Source organism: Balearica regulorum, chromosome 2 (assembly GCF_011004875.1).
Source record: "Balearica regulorum gibbericeps isolate bBalReg1 chromosome 2, bBalReg1.pri, whole genome shotgun sequence".
Classification (NCBI taxonomy): Eukaryota; Metazoa; Chordata; class Aves; order Gruiformes; family Gruidae; genus Balearica; species Balearica regulorum.
Window position 1 is genome coordinate 98,920,545 of NC_046185.1, and position 15,752 is coordinate 98,936,296.

Below are 15,752 nucleotides of genomic sequence, written 5' to 3' on the forward strand. Positions count from 1 at the left end.
CACTGCATTTCTCATCCCAAAGATCCAGCTTTAATTTTTACTTTTTTTTGCAGAGTCTTTTTTTTTTCCTGTTAGAGATGGCCCTCTCCATGAATCACAAATTTAAGCACCCCTGAGCGGAAGCACCCAAAATTCTCGATTGATGATTATGCATTAAATACTCTGAGCTTGATCTACTGTGCACCTTGCAACACAGTTAACTCTCTGAAATCAGGGTATGAATTTTTATCATAAGCTTTTTTTTTTTTCTTTTTTAAATTAAACTAGTCATGAACTGGAAAGGTGCTAGATGACTGAAAATGGACTGGGTCACTACAGAGTTCTGCTTAACTTGAGGTTGCAGTATGGGACCAACTATGAAATACACTTCCTCTTTTGTGTCTCTAAGCCCAGCATGAAAGAGTGAATGTCTATTTGTATGCGTAATTCTGTTGATTATAGATGTGAAAATTGACTTTGCTAGTAGTGTAAATGAAAATATTTTGCTGCTGTTAATAATGGTCGTGTAAATAATAATAATACTACTACAGACTGTAGAAAGAATCCCTAGTCACATCCCAGGGTGGATTTCATGCCTATAGGTCAGTTATGGTAGACTTGAAATAGGAAGGAGTCTAAAACAGGAGACAAGTGGGTTTGGGACAAGTGGGTCCCTGAGTTGTCTTCCTCAGGGGAGGTCACAGCAGGGCAGAGCATGAACCAACATGGAAATAAGCTGGCCCAAGGTCATTTATGCCATTCAAAATGAAACTGTCGAGAGATGAAGTCCTGTTAGGTAGCTCCTAGCTGCTTACACCTGATTTGTGATGGAGAAACCTTCAAACAATTTGGTAATAATTAACCAAGGGAACTTTGCTAAAACACAACCCATCTGACATGTATGCACGTAAGGAGGGAGTATCTTGCCGAGAAATAAGTTAAAATCAGAATTCTGTATCAGAATTCAGTTACCTTCTGAGAAGAAGCGTGCATGCTGGTGGCCAAGATCTGCAGCTGAAGTTTCCTGAGAGATTTTGGGAAGAAATGATGTGCATACACACATACACTCTCCTCCAAGCTATTAATGCAATTGCGGGATTGTAAAAATCTTCAAGTAGCAGAGTAGCCTCAGTTAATTCAAAAGTAGAGCTTAATAGTGGAGTATGACAGAGTCCTGAAGGCACTGGTTTTGCTCGTGCCTGTGATGGAAGGGGCAACACGAACTTGTTATGTAGTGCCACCTTTCAGATGAGAACCACAATAGATATGTTTTAATCTGGTATGGTGAAGTGTGCCCAAAATACTCTGAGCATTTAACAGTTGCACAAATGATTCACTTGCCTAGCAGTCTGATTTTGTATTATATCATAATCTGTTTCCCCTCTGTCTTTAATGTGCAGTTCTGCTGAGCGTGCAGTTCACATTGGCTGCCTCAGGCGGACTGCAGGTCAGCTTTTGAATGTTGGAGAATTCATGAAATTTAAGTATTTTGCATACAGTTAATGGCAGTTGTGCAAGTACAAAGACTTTGCTCTATCAGCAGATGCGGCCTAGGTTTACATTTATGTCCACATTCAATTCTTATGCTTACTGCAGTCGAGGGGAAAAAATCAGGGCCTCGGTGCAGCCTTTAACAATCTGCTTTGGTAGCTGGCCAGTCCACTTACCCTTGCGTGAAGCACGTGCTAGGGTGGTTCTTTCTTCCATTAACTCTTTGATGCTGGGAAACAGGGATGATTCACATGATGGGGAGGGGGAGGGGGGATTAAAATAAATGCAAGACTAGCAAAAAATTTATACTCACCTTGTGCCAAGCCAGGAAGGGATTTGTGTACTGTGGGAACGATTAGATGGTAATGTTTGCTGGACTGCTGTGGCGGACGAGGGATATTTGAGAACGTGATCCAGCTCTGCCAGAGTCTGCAGAGGGAGCGGAGGGCAGCCTTTCAACTTGGAAACTAGACTTGGGTTGGGCACTTTCTGGTTAGTCAAAAGGGTTGCTGGCTGTTGTTTGCGATGGCTCAGCTGTTTCCCATGTGACATGGCTGCGTTTCCTCAGTTCTTGCCCAAGCTGGTGCTGGAATTCGGAGTAGAAGGCACTTTGCCAGCATCCCTCCTGTCTGGTTAAGGCTTTTTTTGTTGGACTGGGAAGAGATGGGGAGGAATCACATCCATGCATGGCAAAATGATGATGAGAGGAGTGCAGAGGCCACATCTCCTTGCTTCCCGAGTGCAGAAATAACCAATGCCAACGTGAGTGCTTGTTTGTAGCACCTCAGCTTGGCCCAGCCAAGCACCCATCGTGTGGTAAGCAAAGAGAGGGGTGGGACTTCTTTGCAAGGTGATTAATGTGATCTTCAGATGCTACCAGGGGAAGTAATTTGCAAGCAATGGTAGGAGCTTTTTTCCCAGGGTTAAGTACTGTGCTCTCCTCCTTTAAACCAGAGAGATGAGAGTCCGGGAGGATATGAAAAATAGATTAGCTTAAATTGAAACCTGGCATCTGGAACACCTCGAACTTTGGCAGACCTCGAGATAATACTTCAAAGTTGTTCAGCCCCACAAGGTACAGTATAATTTTCTGTTTGGTGAAAGTATTACTCAGGAACTGGAGTCAGTCTTGGGGCTTCCTTGTGCTGGGCACTGTCACACTAGCTAGAAGGCAGCTCCTGGCTGAACTGACTCTGAGCCTGTGTACCACTGAGCTGCTTACATGCCTGTTCTCCATCTCCCCAAATATTTAGCAGTAAACATTTACCCTGAATTAGTTTTACCACATTGAGCAACAAAGTGTAAATATACCCAAGCCTTACTGAATCTAACTGTCTTTACTTTCCTGAAATGATCTTCTGTATTTTAAAATCATTAAAGCCAAAGCAACGTAACTATTCTTGGTTTCGTGACAGCATGAAAGGAACGTGGCCTCCTAATTACCCTGAAATACAAATGTATGCAGGGGCACGTGGAAAGCGCTGGGCTCCCTCAGCTCCCTGCATTTTGGTAGGTATCTATGTCCTTACTCGACTGGGTCTGGGCACTGAAGAGAAATTTAGCACATTGGCTTATCTATGAATTTACCATTCTGGCATTGATGGGGTGATTCCCGGAACTGAGGGCTCAGAGGCAGAGAACATCTTTCCCAGGGCAGTGAGTGCCTGTAAGTCTCACTGTAGTATGTGGACATGCTTTTTCTTTTGGTGGTGTACAAGGCAGAAAGCAAGTCAGCCTAGTTCATCTTTTTAGCCACGTGTGTCTGGAGCTTATTCTGAATTACGATTAATATGTGCTTGCACATAGGTACGATTTTAGGTTGTAAGATTACTAATTGGTTTCAATGTTGTTTGCTGCTTGAATGTTGGGGGTTTTTTAATCTAAGGTAAAAAGAACATCATTATTTTTAACTTACAACAAAGAAAAACACACTTTCTCTTAAATGTCTTGATATGAAGTAATTTAAACTAAATTTCTGCACAAATAATTTCCAAGAGATTGGCTGTCAAGTACAATAAAAAAAATCTGCACTTTTGCAGGGATCCAATGAGACTTTGCAAATTTAGATTTATTCTCAGCGTTAAATGTGGTTGAGGATGTCATTTTTTAAACAGCACTTTTAGAAGTAGTTAGCTTAAAAGTATAGCAATTCAAAGCACAGAGGGAATGATTTTGAAGTCTTGGAGCACAATGCAGAGGTTGACAGTTTCACTACAATTAGAAGCAAGGCAGGCACAACTCCCACTTCTGAAAACTTTCCTATCGCACTACTTCCTCTCTTGGCCTAGAAAATCTCAAAAAAACCCCTTTGAGTAGCTTTGCTTATTGACTTAACATAGTTATATTCAATAGCGTTAGGAGACAGAGCAGAAAGGGCTGCCAAATCTGTCTGTAAAGAATAATCTTTATAGAAAGCTTCACAGAGGTATTTTTTTCACATGCTTTCAGTCTCCTGAGAATGCTGCTTTTTGGAAGAAAGCAAGTTTTAGGGTGGTTTTTTTTTATTTTTTCTTTTTTTTTTTTCAACAAGGCTTGTTTTGTTAGGAAACCACTCCCTTCTGCTTCTGCATTTAGACTCGCTGCTAATTGCCTTTTGGTCGATGACATTTTCCGTGAATTGCCACATTCTCCCACACTGTTACAACTTCACACTGATTATGTTATGTTATGTGGCACTTCTGCCTGCTGCCTTTGGGAGGAGTGGCTGAGAGAACGGTACAGTGTACCTGGGAAACTGCGATTCATTGCTGAGAGAAGTTTGTTTTGTAGCTGCTCAGACATGGCAGAGGCTGTTCCTCCCAGATTAAGATAGATGGCTAGGGTAGGTGGGATCAGGAAGGCATCCTATTACTATGTCGGTTTAAGCACTGCCTTGCTGTGTGCCGCTGCTGAGGATTTTGCCTAAGAAGTCAGGCAAGACTGTGTGTGGTGTGTCAGGCTGATATTTTTGATCCTAGTGGCAAACTGTGGTGGAAAGCCAACCCCAAACCCTGGTGCCGGAGAGGGTGCGGGAGAGGGCAGTCTTCGTGGACACTTCTGGCTCACTGAGCCCCTTGGGATGCCCACCAAGCCCATCTTTCTCCCAGGGCCTGGGGACAGCTCAGGTTTGTCCTTAGCCCAGCTCTGTCCTCTGCAGCAAAACCTCGCAGAGCAGCTGAATATAAGATCATTGCTGATTGAAGCTCAAGTGCTGCCGACATGAGAACTGGATGTAGCAGAGTTGTTCAGCACAGCTAATCCACTTAAACTGTGGAGCTCATCTGCTGATCTGCAGGGGTGTCAGCGCTCTTAGGTGGGATAGCTAAAGAGGCTTTGGCTTGAGCTAGCGCTTCAGGGCAATCAAAACCTGCAGCTAGGGCTGAGGATCTGGTTACACTTAAGTTGGCCCTGACCCAACCAAACGTGGTTAAAAGTGAGAGGTTAGGTGAGATAACCCCCTCTACTTAAGCCTTGTCTTAGCTCGGGAGCTGATCAACACGTTCAAGTGTTTTTCCAGTCTAACTGCTTTGATCAAAGGTAGGGCCTACTTGATCTGTGAACTGGGATGAGCTTTGCCAGTAAAAGCCCCTTTTTTTTAACTGGGGTAATTACATCCACAATGCTAGCAATATGGTTTGTGCTTTAATCATGTCACTGCACATAAGGGTACAAATCTTTTACAGGTAGAAAAACTGTGATTTCTGACGTAGTAAGCGCGGTTGGGTCCCGCCTACGCTGTGGCTATTGGCGGCAGTGCAGGATGAACAGCTGGTGTTGTAACAGGATCTCTGACTACAGTACTCTGTAGTAATGTAGTCACAGCCTGTGACATGAGGGTTTTCACCTCAAAGAGGTGGTTAAAAAATTCAGGTCCATCTGACATGCCAGCAGCCGCACCAGCTGCAGGCAAACCCAGCGTGGCCTTTTCTGCCACGCAACGGTTGGCAGGGGTGGCTGCAGCCCGCAAGAGGAGGCAGTGGGCACTGCTGCAGCCCTGCCACTGTTTATCCTGGGTAAAACCTTTATTTGTTCAGTCCTACCCTTTTTTGTGGTTGAGGGGAAGGGAGGGGAGTTTGAGGAGCAGTTTGCGGTATATGTACACTGCTGAGTCCTCTACTGTCCTCCCTGTGGTACTAGAAGGCATCTGCAGAGACTAAAACTTGGTTGGTCTTTTGTGAAAAGGGTTCATAATGTTCCTGCAGACCAAATTCTTCACTGCGGCTAATCCTCGTTTGCCACAGGGGGTGGAAACGGGGTGCCACGGGTCCAGTCGATTCTGGTCCCACCACAAGCCGATGCAACCAGGGACCGCTCTCACACCACCCACATACCACTCGTACCCCTGGGTACAGATACCTGCTCCCTGCTTTTCTTCAGCAGCAGAAAGAGGCAGAAAGGCAGGCAGGACTCTAATGCACTCTGAATTTCAGGAAAGGCTCAAACTGGTTTGTTGGAATAAGGAGAGAACCAGGAAACAGGAGCACCTGTGTTGCGTAGCTTTGGGCAGGTCAATTATCCTTTCTCCAGTGAAATTCCCCTTTGCATAAGGTATGAATAATAATACTCAGCTTACCTTCCAGGGGTGTTACGGAGTGTGCAGTTAAATTTTTAATTTTTTTACAGTGTTTGTAATATGTAAAACCCTAAATGAGTGCAAAGTATTATTGCGATTTAATTTTATTGAGGGTTAAACATTGGTGACGTGCCCAGCTGAGCATTTGCTGGCAGCAAGCTAGGCAAGTGACCAGCAGCAAGCATGTTTGGCAGCAAGCAATGGACAAAAAAGGAAAACAGGGCTAACTTGTTCCAGTCCTATGTATTTTTTTTTCTCTCTTACCACCGCACATTTCCCATGAAGCAGATGGAGGTGATCAAAATATCAAATTGGAACTCTATATTTTAATAGACTTAAATTTTACTGTATAAAAGGCAAATAAAGGTTAATGGTATGAAAATTTGTCTTGCAGGAGGGTGAGAGAGTGGAAGTGCCTCCAAGCGTACCCTGAATGGTCCTTAAATAATAGCTTTCGGAAACAGATCGTACCTGAGTAGTTAGGTGGCTGATTTTTCACTGGGGGAGGGAGGGCTGGATGCCAAGGGTGCTGGTTCCTGCACGTTTCATGCCATTGCTGATGAGGGTTTTGCATTGGATTAAGAACACGGAGGGAAATCACTTGGACAAAGTTGGTACCCCGTGGCAGCAGCATGAGACAGGGGATGTGCAGAGGGTGTGTGTGGCAGGGGTTTGTGTGCCGGCACACGTGTTGGGGGGTGCTCCTGAGTTTGAAACATGAGTCAGTGCCAGACTCCGATGTGTTTCTGTGTTAGAGCTGCTGAGTGTAAGAGAGGGAGAGACAGCGCCTGTGATTTCTCCAGCTTGCTCTAATTTCGCGTGAAATGAGGGCTTTCCAGTGATGGGGTTACTCCAAGTGCGATCGCACCAGCAGGTTTCACGTTGCACCTCGGCGTGTGTGTGCCTCCCATGCGTTTTGTTACTGCCTGCTCATTCTTGTTAATTTTTATTAGGTGTGAAATGCAAAGGCTTGTCCTAATTACCACTGGTAGATGATAGCACAACTGAATAACAATCTTCCGATAATCAGGGCTAAGTTCAGCCCTCAGATAATTACACACCAGGCTCACTGGAGCCAGTGTATTCCTGGTAAGGAAGAAGGATTTGGCCCACACTTTCTCTGTATGCATTGATTCATCGTCTTTGCTGTGTGACAGTGTCCTGAGGGACAGGTCCAGAGGTCAGCAAAGAGGAGAATGATCTTTCCGGTGTCTTTTTTTAAGCTTTGGGCCAAAGTCTGTGTCGTACCCTTGTTCTCATTGCATTTGAAAGCATCGCTTGGTCCTGGATTTTCTCAAGGTTTGCTTTCTTCCCCAGGTCTAAAACCTGTCGTGGTCACTTACCCAAACATAGTAACAGCATCAACTCCACAGTTAAGTTCCCATTTAGTGGCGTTTCTGAAATTATCAATTGCTGCTAGAAAACAAATGGTAGAGATGCAGCATATGTTGCACATAATGACAATTTATTGCCTTTTTTAAAAAATTGCTGTATAAAATTTAGGGGGCAAATCTGAAATTCTGTGAAATTCATGGCACGATGCCAGTTTATTTGAAAGAACCTTACATTTGTCCCTAAATCTTACAAGTCCTTAACTACAATTTCCTTTCTTGCATGCCACTCACCTTTAAGATGATACTCCTTTTTTGGCATTATTAATTATCATTATTATTATTGTTGCTGTTATTATTCCAGGAGATCTGTAGGGGAGGAGTGCTGAAATCTGGATTAAAAATAGCATTTTCATGTCCTCCCACTCACTGTACTTCGTGCACAGAATGCCTTTTATAAATGCCGACTTGCTGCTTGGCTAGATAAAAGAAGCTGTCACTTCATTTCCATAACGAAGTCGTTCCCAGGAGAATTTCATTGTTTTAGCAATAAAATTTTTCTAAAAGGCCTTTTATTTTGCTTGAGAAAGGTAACAGAAATGAACTTCTGAGTGGTTATTCCACAAAACAATTACAGAAAGCAAGACTGTCTTGAATTGATCTAAGGAGATTTGTATGTGTATGAATTCCCTTTCATGTAATACATTCCTAACTGAAAATCGAGTTAGACACCCCCCCCCCCAACCTTACACAAAATCACATTTTTTTTCCTTGCTCGCAGAGACATCACGCATCTTTATCGGCACTCTCCTGAATAAATTTGGCCATATCCTTAAGTTCAACCCTGTTTCAAAAGGCACTTGCATGACTTCTGATTCAGATGTTTTCCTGAATTAAAGGCCGTTGTGGATAATCATTACCAATTATTACAGTGCATGAATTTTGTTACCAGGTTTGTTCTTATTCTCGGAGAGTAACGATCGCTATATGTTATATTGAGGCTGAGCTGCATTGAAGCAGGGACCGTGGTTCTGCTGTGTGTACACAGGCTATTGAGCATGGTGGCAGGCCCAGTCCCTCCCTGCCTGCGTGCAACATGTTGCCGTGGCCTCTCTCGCCACTTCTCCAGCATTTCTCACCCCTTTTCTCAGCCGGTCTGTGTCCCATGCCAGCGTGACGTTCCTTTCCTCTGAATGCTGAACATGCTAAAGCATGTCAGAATTTGAGCGTCAAAGACATGGTGATACAGAAAGCATATATAGGAAGCAAAATGTTCTATGGCTTGAGTTTAGTTCTCTCCTTCTTTTTCTTTTTTTTGGGGGTATCTCTCATTTGTCACACATTTTGAGCCATGCTTGGGTTTTGCTAAGTATGAATTGACACAATTACCACTTCAGTCACCGTAGACAGCCTACTACTGTAGGTAGGTACATGTAATCAGGAACAAAAGGGAAGGGGAGAAAAACATTTTCTTCATAGTCAGGAAAGCCTTTATAGATTCAGCATCACACTTAATATTGTATTAAAGAAATGCAACAATTTTGGAAATTATTATTTGTAGGAAGGTTTGTGAATTCAGGATGTGATATTCTGACTTGCCCAACAGCAAACATGTTTGCGCTCCAGCTTGTATGACTCATGCTGGCATTTGTCTTAAGTGTGGCAATTGTTTTAGCCCTCTGCTTGGTGCAGGATGAATGAAACGGCTGAGGTCCCCTGTTGCAGATTTACTACGTGCAGCTACGCTGGTAAATCGCAGGCTCAGCTGTAGAGTATTTCCTGTAACACACACATGCGTGCACATGCACATACACACACGTACGCGTGCGCACCCACCCCCCCCCCCCCCCCCCAGTAATACTTTACTTTTAAATACTAGATTCATAGAAAGGAAATGCATAATTACAGTGCTGGCTTTTGCACCACATAAAGCAGCCCACATCAAAAGGTGTTTGCCATTAATGTTTCAACAGGTAATCTCTGGATTTATTGCCAAGCCGTGTTCCTGTTACTTAGCGCTCAGTGTTGAAATCATTGAAATCTTTGTTGTAAGCTAGCATAGTCATCTTAATCCTGAAAAAAAAAAAGTTAGTCAATAGTGCCTTTGTTTTCCAGCACTGTGTTTCACATTGCATCAGCAGCAGAGAAGACGTGGCTGTGCTGGAAGCAGGGAGAAGGTTAAGGGTGGGTTCTGGGCTGGTTTCCTAAGGAAGCGAGGCTCACGTGGTGGCATTGTTTGTGCCTGCGCCCGTGTGTGTGTCCCTGGCATGTGTGTCCCCGGCCTGGCGGCTCGTGTTACTCGGGTCCTCCTCAACCCAACTGGCAGCATGGTCTGCACCTGCAGACAAAGAGCTGTGGGAACCTGTGGCTGAGCCCGGTGAAGCAAAGGCCACAACCACAGCCCAAATCTTAGCGGCACCGGGGAATTGCTAGGGTGGGCATCTGCTGGGATTTCTGCTGTTGCCAAAGCTCAAGCGTTTCTGCTGTATTTGTTAATGCTACGACCCACAGAACTGTCTTCTTCAGGTGATTTACCTTCGGCTTGTTAAAATATTGCAAATAAACTGAACCTCAGCTGTTGGTTTTCATGCTGCTACGCTTTGGGACTCTCAGCATTTGGATTCCCCTTCACCACCATCTGTTTGCAGGAGAGCTGTCGCCGTCATCTGTGAGGTGTCTGTATGTTTGAAGAAGGCCTAGCCCTTGAGCTTGTTCTCTTCTTTAACAAGTTGTAAGGGTGCTGCAGTTCTTCAGATATGCAGGAGACTCATTGTCTCAACTCAGGGCTGAGCTGCGTTTTTTGCATAATAGCTTCCACAAAAGAAAAGGAAAAATATTTGTCATGTAACAGAAGCATCCAGAGTGGTTATTTTTATTGCTTGTATCTGTTCAACATTACTGGCTGTGAGCCTGAGTTATTATGGACCATTTGTGTTCTTTTTCCAGTTTCTTCTGCCCAGAAGACCTGTAGGAATGACTGTGTTACAAACACACAGGCAATGGAGTTGTTTTTACTTAAAACCTCTGTGTGAGAATGAAGAAAGTTGATATGCTAAGAGAAATGTAAATCAGTGTTGAAATCCCTCCTCCTCTCTCCTGGTATTCCTGCTTTGTTACCCATTATAAAGTGGCAAATAGGGGGTGCTGATGGTAATGGATATTTAAAAATATGTTATTGTATTCTTGACATCTGATAGGAGATACTTGCAAGGTATTTTTCTTCTTCCAGTTCTGTACTACTGCTTCTTAGATGAAACAACCTAGATATGCTCCTGTTAGTTTTCTTTTCACCCAGTGGCATTGTGTGTTGTGCCCACTGCCCACCTCTTTACTTGCTCTTTTAATACCTTACGCTGCACTCTCTTTGTGGGGAAAATCTAATAGGGCTTTGAAACTAGCACAGTAAGTGAAGCACAGGGCTAAGGACAGTTTAACCTCAAGTCTTGTTGAATAAACTGGGTGTAACTGAAGTACAAATAACAAGTACGGTTGTGATTGCTGTTACTTGTGCAAAGGTGTTGTCTCAGAGCGGCTAGTCAGATTTGGGTTTGTTCTGTTAATAGGCATTGTGTAAACGGAGAGTGTGAGTTTGAGTTGACGTGTATGTTTTTGTATTTACATCTGCCCCCATGGTGGTGAACCTTCATCTATTTTCTGATTGCTTGTTCGAAGGTGTTGGGTGAGGGAAAGGGTAATGAGAGCAATGGGGAATGCTCTGGGAGCAAAGTTGCTTCCTTGGTTTCCAGGTAAGAGGTTTTGAAAGACCAATGTCCAGTGGCTAGGGCTGAGAAAGCCCATTCCTGGACCACTTGCATATGTTGATGCTAAAACCAGCAGCTGGGAAAAATACCTGCTGTGGATGAACTAATGATGAATAATGTATTTTTTAGATGAAATCTTAGGACACTGATTTCTAGATGACTAACAGTTAACGTTAGTTGTGCAGAGTCAGTGGTCATCTTCAGTAGTGGCTCCTGCGCTGGAGGGTGTGAGCTGCAGCCTTACCCCTTCAGCTCCACATAATGGTCCTGTCTGTCTGCTGTTTGCAGACAGATGTTCCCATCCTGCAGCACTTCATTTTCCTGGTGAGTAAGCATTCGCACTGGAAGTGCCATTCACACAGGAAAGATGTACATGGCTGGGGCGGACCATGGATGTGTTCACAGAGCTGGGGAAAGTAACATAAATCTTCTTCCCCCTGCTACAAATTGCAGGGCAGGATGGATTGCTTCTTTGTCTGACCCCCATAATCTGCATGCTGTTTTTCTGGTTTAGGACCTGCAGGATATGCAAAGTGCTGACAAATTGATTTACTATTCCCTTACACCCAGATACAGTTATTCACCCTGCATAAAGTGGGTGTAACGCCTTGTGCATTTCACTATGGACCACATGCAAAGCCACGGGAAGTGCTTGTTTATGTGACACAGCTGTGGAGAAGCAAGCTTCAGATGAGGAATGGATGCTAAACAGAAATCAGAGTGATGCCTGCCTGTTTTATGCAGACGAAACCTCTTTTGTGCTAAGGTGATATTCCTTCACCATAGCCTTGAAATAGGCATAATTGTGATTTAAGTCTTTTTTACACTAGCAGAACAATTAATGTAAAGATGACTCAGCCCCATCAGGAGCAGCCTTTGCGTACTAGACAAAATGTCAGGAGATTTTCAGATGGCTAAATTTTGGCATGGCTGGTGTAGAGAAGCTTTTATTAACTTGAAATCTAAAGGATAGTTAATTCTTGGTTGGTTTGTAGGTTGTTTGGGGTTTTTTTCATTTCCATTAGATTCTTTTCTATATGTGTAAAATCACCTAAATCTGTTGAAAATAATGTAGAAGGTTTTTTTTCCTTGACATGATAGATGATATAAACATTAGGTAATTGAAATAGAACATGCTCCAGGAAGATACAACCTCGCCTTTCCCATTTGCGGTGGGGCAGGATTGAACCTGTCTGAAACTATTTCAAGCAGAGGGAGAATAAAGGAGGAAATGAATTATGGTTTTATTTGAGTTGAAGGATTAGTTATGGGATAATAGTGAACAACGGAACAACTTGGGAACAATGCTGCCGTCTCTTAAACAGTTTTATTAGCTTATGCTGATTTGTGAATTAGGAAAACCAAATTATGTGATGCAAGACAGCAAGGAATGGTAATTAAAAACCTGCAGGAAAGGACTGGAAAAACGGTGATCTCTCACTGCCTGCTCTTCAAAGCAAGATGGAGAGCATGACCTGTTCTTGGAATAAATACAGGGTATTGCACAGAGCCGACTTCTGGTTTTCAGTTTTGCCAATTTGCAGTTGCTTGCTTGTGCTGTGGTTCTTATTTGTTGATTGCCCTGGGGTCCAATTTTAGTATCTAAATACTCGCAAGAAGTACTTCCATGTTCTTTGATTTGAGGTCTGTTCACGTCTCAATTACGTTTCTAATTTGTCAACTGAATGTCGTTTTTAGCACTCAAAGGCAGGACTATGCTGTGATATTTGAATAGCCATAATATTGTAGGACCATGAAAAACAGCTTCCTTGCGTAGATGTGATGGGTAACTGTGTATGGGATAATGATTCATTGATCATGTTGAAACTTCAGTTGCAAAGCCTGGTTAAAACCTAGTTGTACTGCAAACTGGCCTTCCTTGATGGTCCTTCCAAGTTAGGGCTCTTTTGCATGTTCCAAGAAGAGCATGTCATCACAGCCTGTCAGATCTGCATAGCAAAAAGATCGTCCCAATTAGGGAATGAGCGCTCTGCTCTTCAGGCAAGGATTGTGCTTCAAGAAGCAGGGAATCTCCCTGTGTGTCCTGATGTTTGTGCCATGCTGTCTTTAAATCTTAAGCATAAAAATGTCTGGGAACATTTGCAGGCAGACATGCCTTGCCCCTCACAGAAAGAAATGCCTACGGGTAAGGTCAAATGAGCAAGTTGTAGCAGATTAAACTAGCTTGTGAATTTATAGTGCATCATCCGCTCCATAATAACTGACTGTGTGTGTGGTGCAAAGGCACGCCATGGTAAATACAAGGTCCCTCACCCTTTTTCCCCTGAAGGGTAGGCTACCTTGCTTCATGTCATCTTTCCTGTGAAATAAAAGTGCATGGAGAAGGCTATCTGCCAAAATTCACCACTGCACTGTGCACTGCACAGACACTTCTTGTGACTTGTTCCTGTGTCCACATGCTGGCATGGGTCTGCAGGACGAATTCCAGACTGATAGCAAGACAACGCAATGCTTGCTCCTGTTTCAGAGATGGGAGCCCCGGTATAGGCAGTCAGAGCCTTGTTTAACTTGAACAGAATCAAAATCCTAATCCCACTGGTTTAGTTAGTGGAAAGACTTTTACTGAGTGTGGTGGGTTTCAGCCCAGTGTTACATGTGGGAGGCTCAGAGGAGTCTGTGCAAGCAGGAGCTGCAAAATCTGGTACGGGAGACAAGGTGCACATGGAGTAAACTTCCCTGCTCTTAATAAAAATAACTGGAAGCCATCTAATTTTGGCAGAAATGTTAAATATTTTGTTGTAGTCTTTTGGAGTACATTTTCAGGTTCCTCTGAGTGTTGAATGACAAGAGAGAAGTGTTGGGTGAATTTTTGGGGGAAGTCTTGAAGATTAAAAATGGAAATTTTACTGGAAAAAAGAAGTGGTAATTTTGAAAATGCCGAAATGTTTCATTTTAACATCTAGAAACAAAATATTTTGAGACTTTTTTTTTTTCAATCTTGAGTTTCACCTAATTTAAAGAAATAAACATCTTGAAAATAAATTGGTTTGGGTTAAACAAAATGTTGAGGGTTGACTTAGATACGATTTGGGGTGGTTCTCCTTTTGGTCTGCTTTCTAAAGTTAAAAAGCCTGTGAGATGGTGTCTGAGGGTATGCTTCTCTGTCAGATAAGCAGAAGAGTCCCATTTTAGTAGAGGAGAGAAGCTGTTGACCAAAATCCTGAAAGTTTAAACGGGGCCTGGGTATCTGAAGGAGCTTGAGGTTGCAGTGCCTGTGTCACACAGAAGCTGTACTTCCAGCTCAGAGTTTCTTAAGCTGGGAAGGCTTTTGTAACAGGTATCTTGCAATGCTGCAATCCATCTGGGAGAGGACAAAGACGCATACAACTGAGGCTGATCATCATCGTCATCATTGCTAGCGCACCGTGGAGAGTCCCGGCCAGCTGGAGGAGATGGCAAATGTTCACGGATGCTGCTTTGTGAGGGCTTAGCCTCAGCCAGTAAATCCCGTAGTCATTTACACAAAAGCTGGAGCAGCTGGGTGAATACTGGTTTGGGCTTTGGAGGGTTTTGTAGTTGTTGCTTTGTGTGTTCAACTAAAACAGACTGTCTCAGGGCTGTAAACTTTTTTGAGTGTTTTCCTGTGCCTATTGTCATTGCATTGCCTTCCCCCTGCTCTTCACCCGTGAACTGCTCTTGTCCATCTGACTTGTTTCCTACCTTCACATAGGGTGAGATTCATCTGCATTCGTCTGTAGCCATCTAGTCTGAGCTCAGTGTCTAGACTCACTTTATGGCGGGAGAGAAGCAGACCTTTCTAGGGAGTGATTCATTCTGTCCTAAAGAGGATGTTTAAGATAGGTCAAATTAATCATTTTCTAGAGTGCCTAGTTTCCTCCACTGAAAGTAAAGAGAGCTTGCACTGTCTCAGGTGTAGACTTTTATCCTGTACATGTTTTCAGTTCAGGGACATGGATTCCACCATAGTGCTGATAAGATGGGATCCGTGTGCACGAATCCTGAAATTACATGTGAAATGTTTGAGGAGCCTTACGTCAAGGAGGTAGGAAAGATTTGTGGCATAAAGTGAAACTAAGAATTTAGGAAGCACGAGTAGATCATGGGAACCTGGCTGAAGGGAAAAAATATACAATTTGGGCCCTGTGGAAATACACACTCTATTTTAAGTATTCTGTTTGGGGTTCACATAAAAATGTAGCACAGCAGTTTTCCTAGACCCCAGTAAAAACACTGAGGATAGTCTGATACCTTGTACAGTAGGTCAAAAAAATAAAGAGTTGGTCCACAAAGAAATTCTGTCAAAAATAAGTATGAAAGAACTGCACGATATTAAAAATCTCAGATGTGAAAAATACTTCCTACTGAGGAATAGCAAGCGTGTGTGTATTTTTGGTTTCAGTACTCCTCTGTTGCAATATTACAGATAAACACAGAAATAGATAGGTGTTTGTGTCCCCTTAGAGGAGTTCATTGAGAAAAAAATTTTCCTGCGTGGATCTCTCTGCACACCGTGGGCTTTGTTTACAGACCCTTTTCAAAACAACAACCCCAAGTAGTTTTTTCTTCCTCTTGTTATGGCAACAGAAATATCCAAGAACTATTTTAATTATGTATCTGCCTCAGCAACTTTAAACTGGGTTTTAATTGTTGGTAATA

The 15,752-nt window shown here is 43.2% G+C and overlaps 1 protein-coding gene across 17 annotated transcripts in view; it reads left to right on the forward strand.

Annotated features, from left to right (window-relative positions):
* Nucleotides 1-15,752, forward strand: part of ATXN1 (ataxin 1) — a 234,219-nt gene that overhangs the window by 120,132 nt on the left and 98,335 nt on the right. The gene's annotated exons all lie outside the window — the stretch shown is intronic.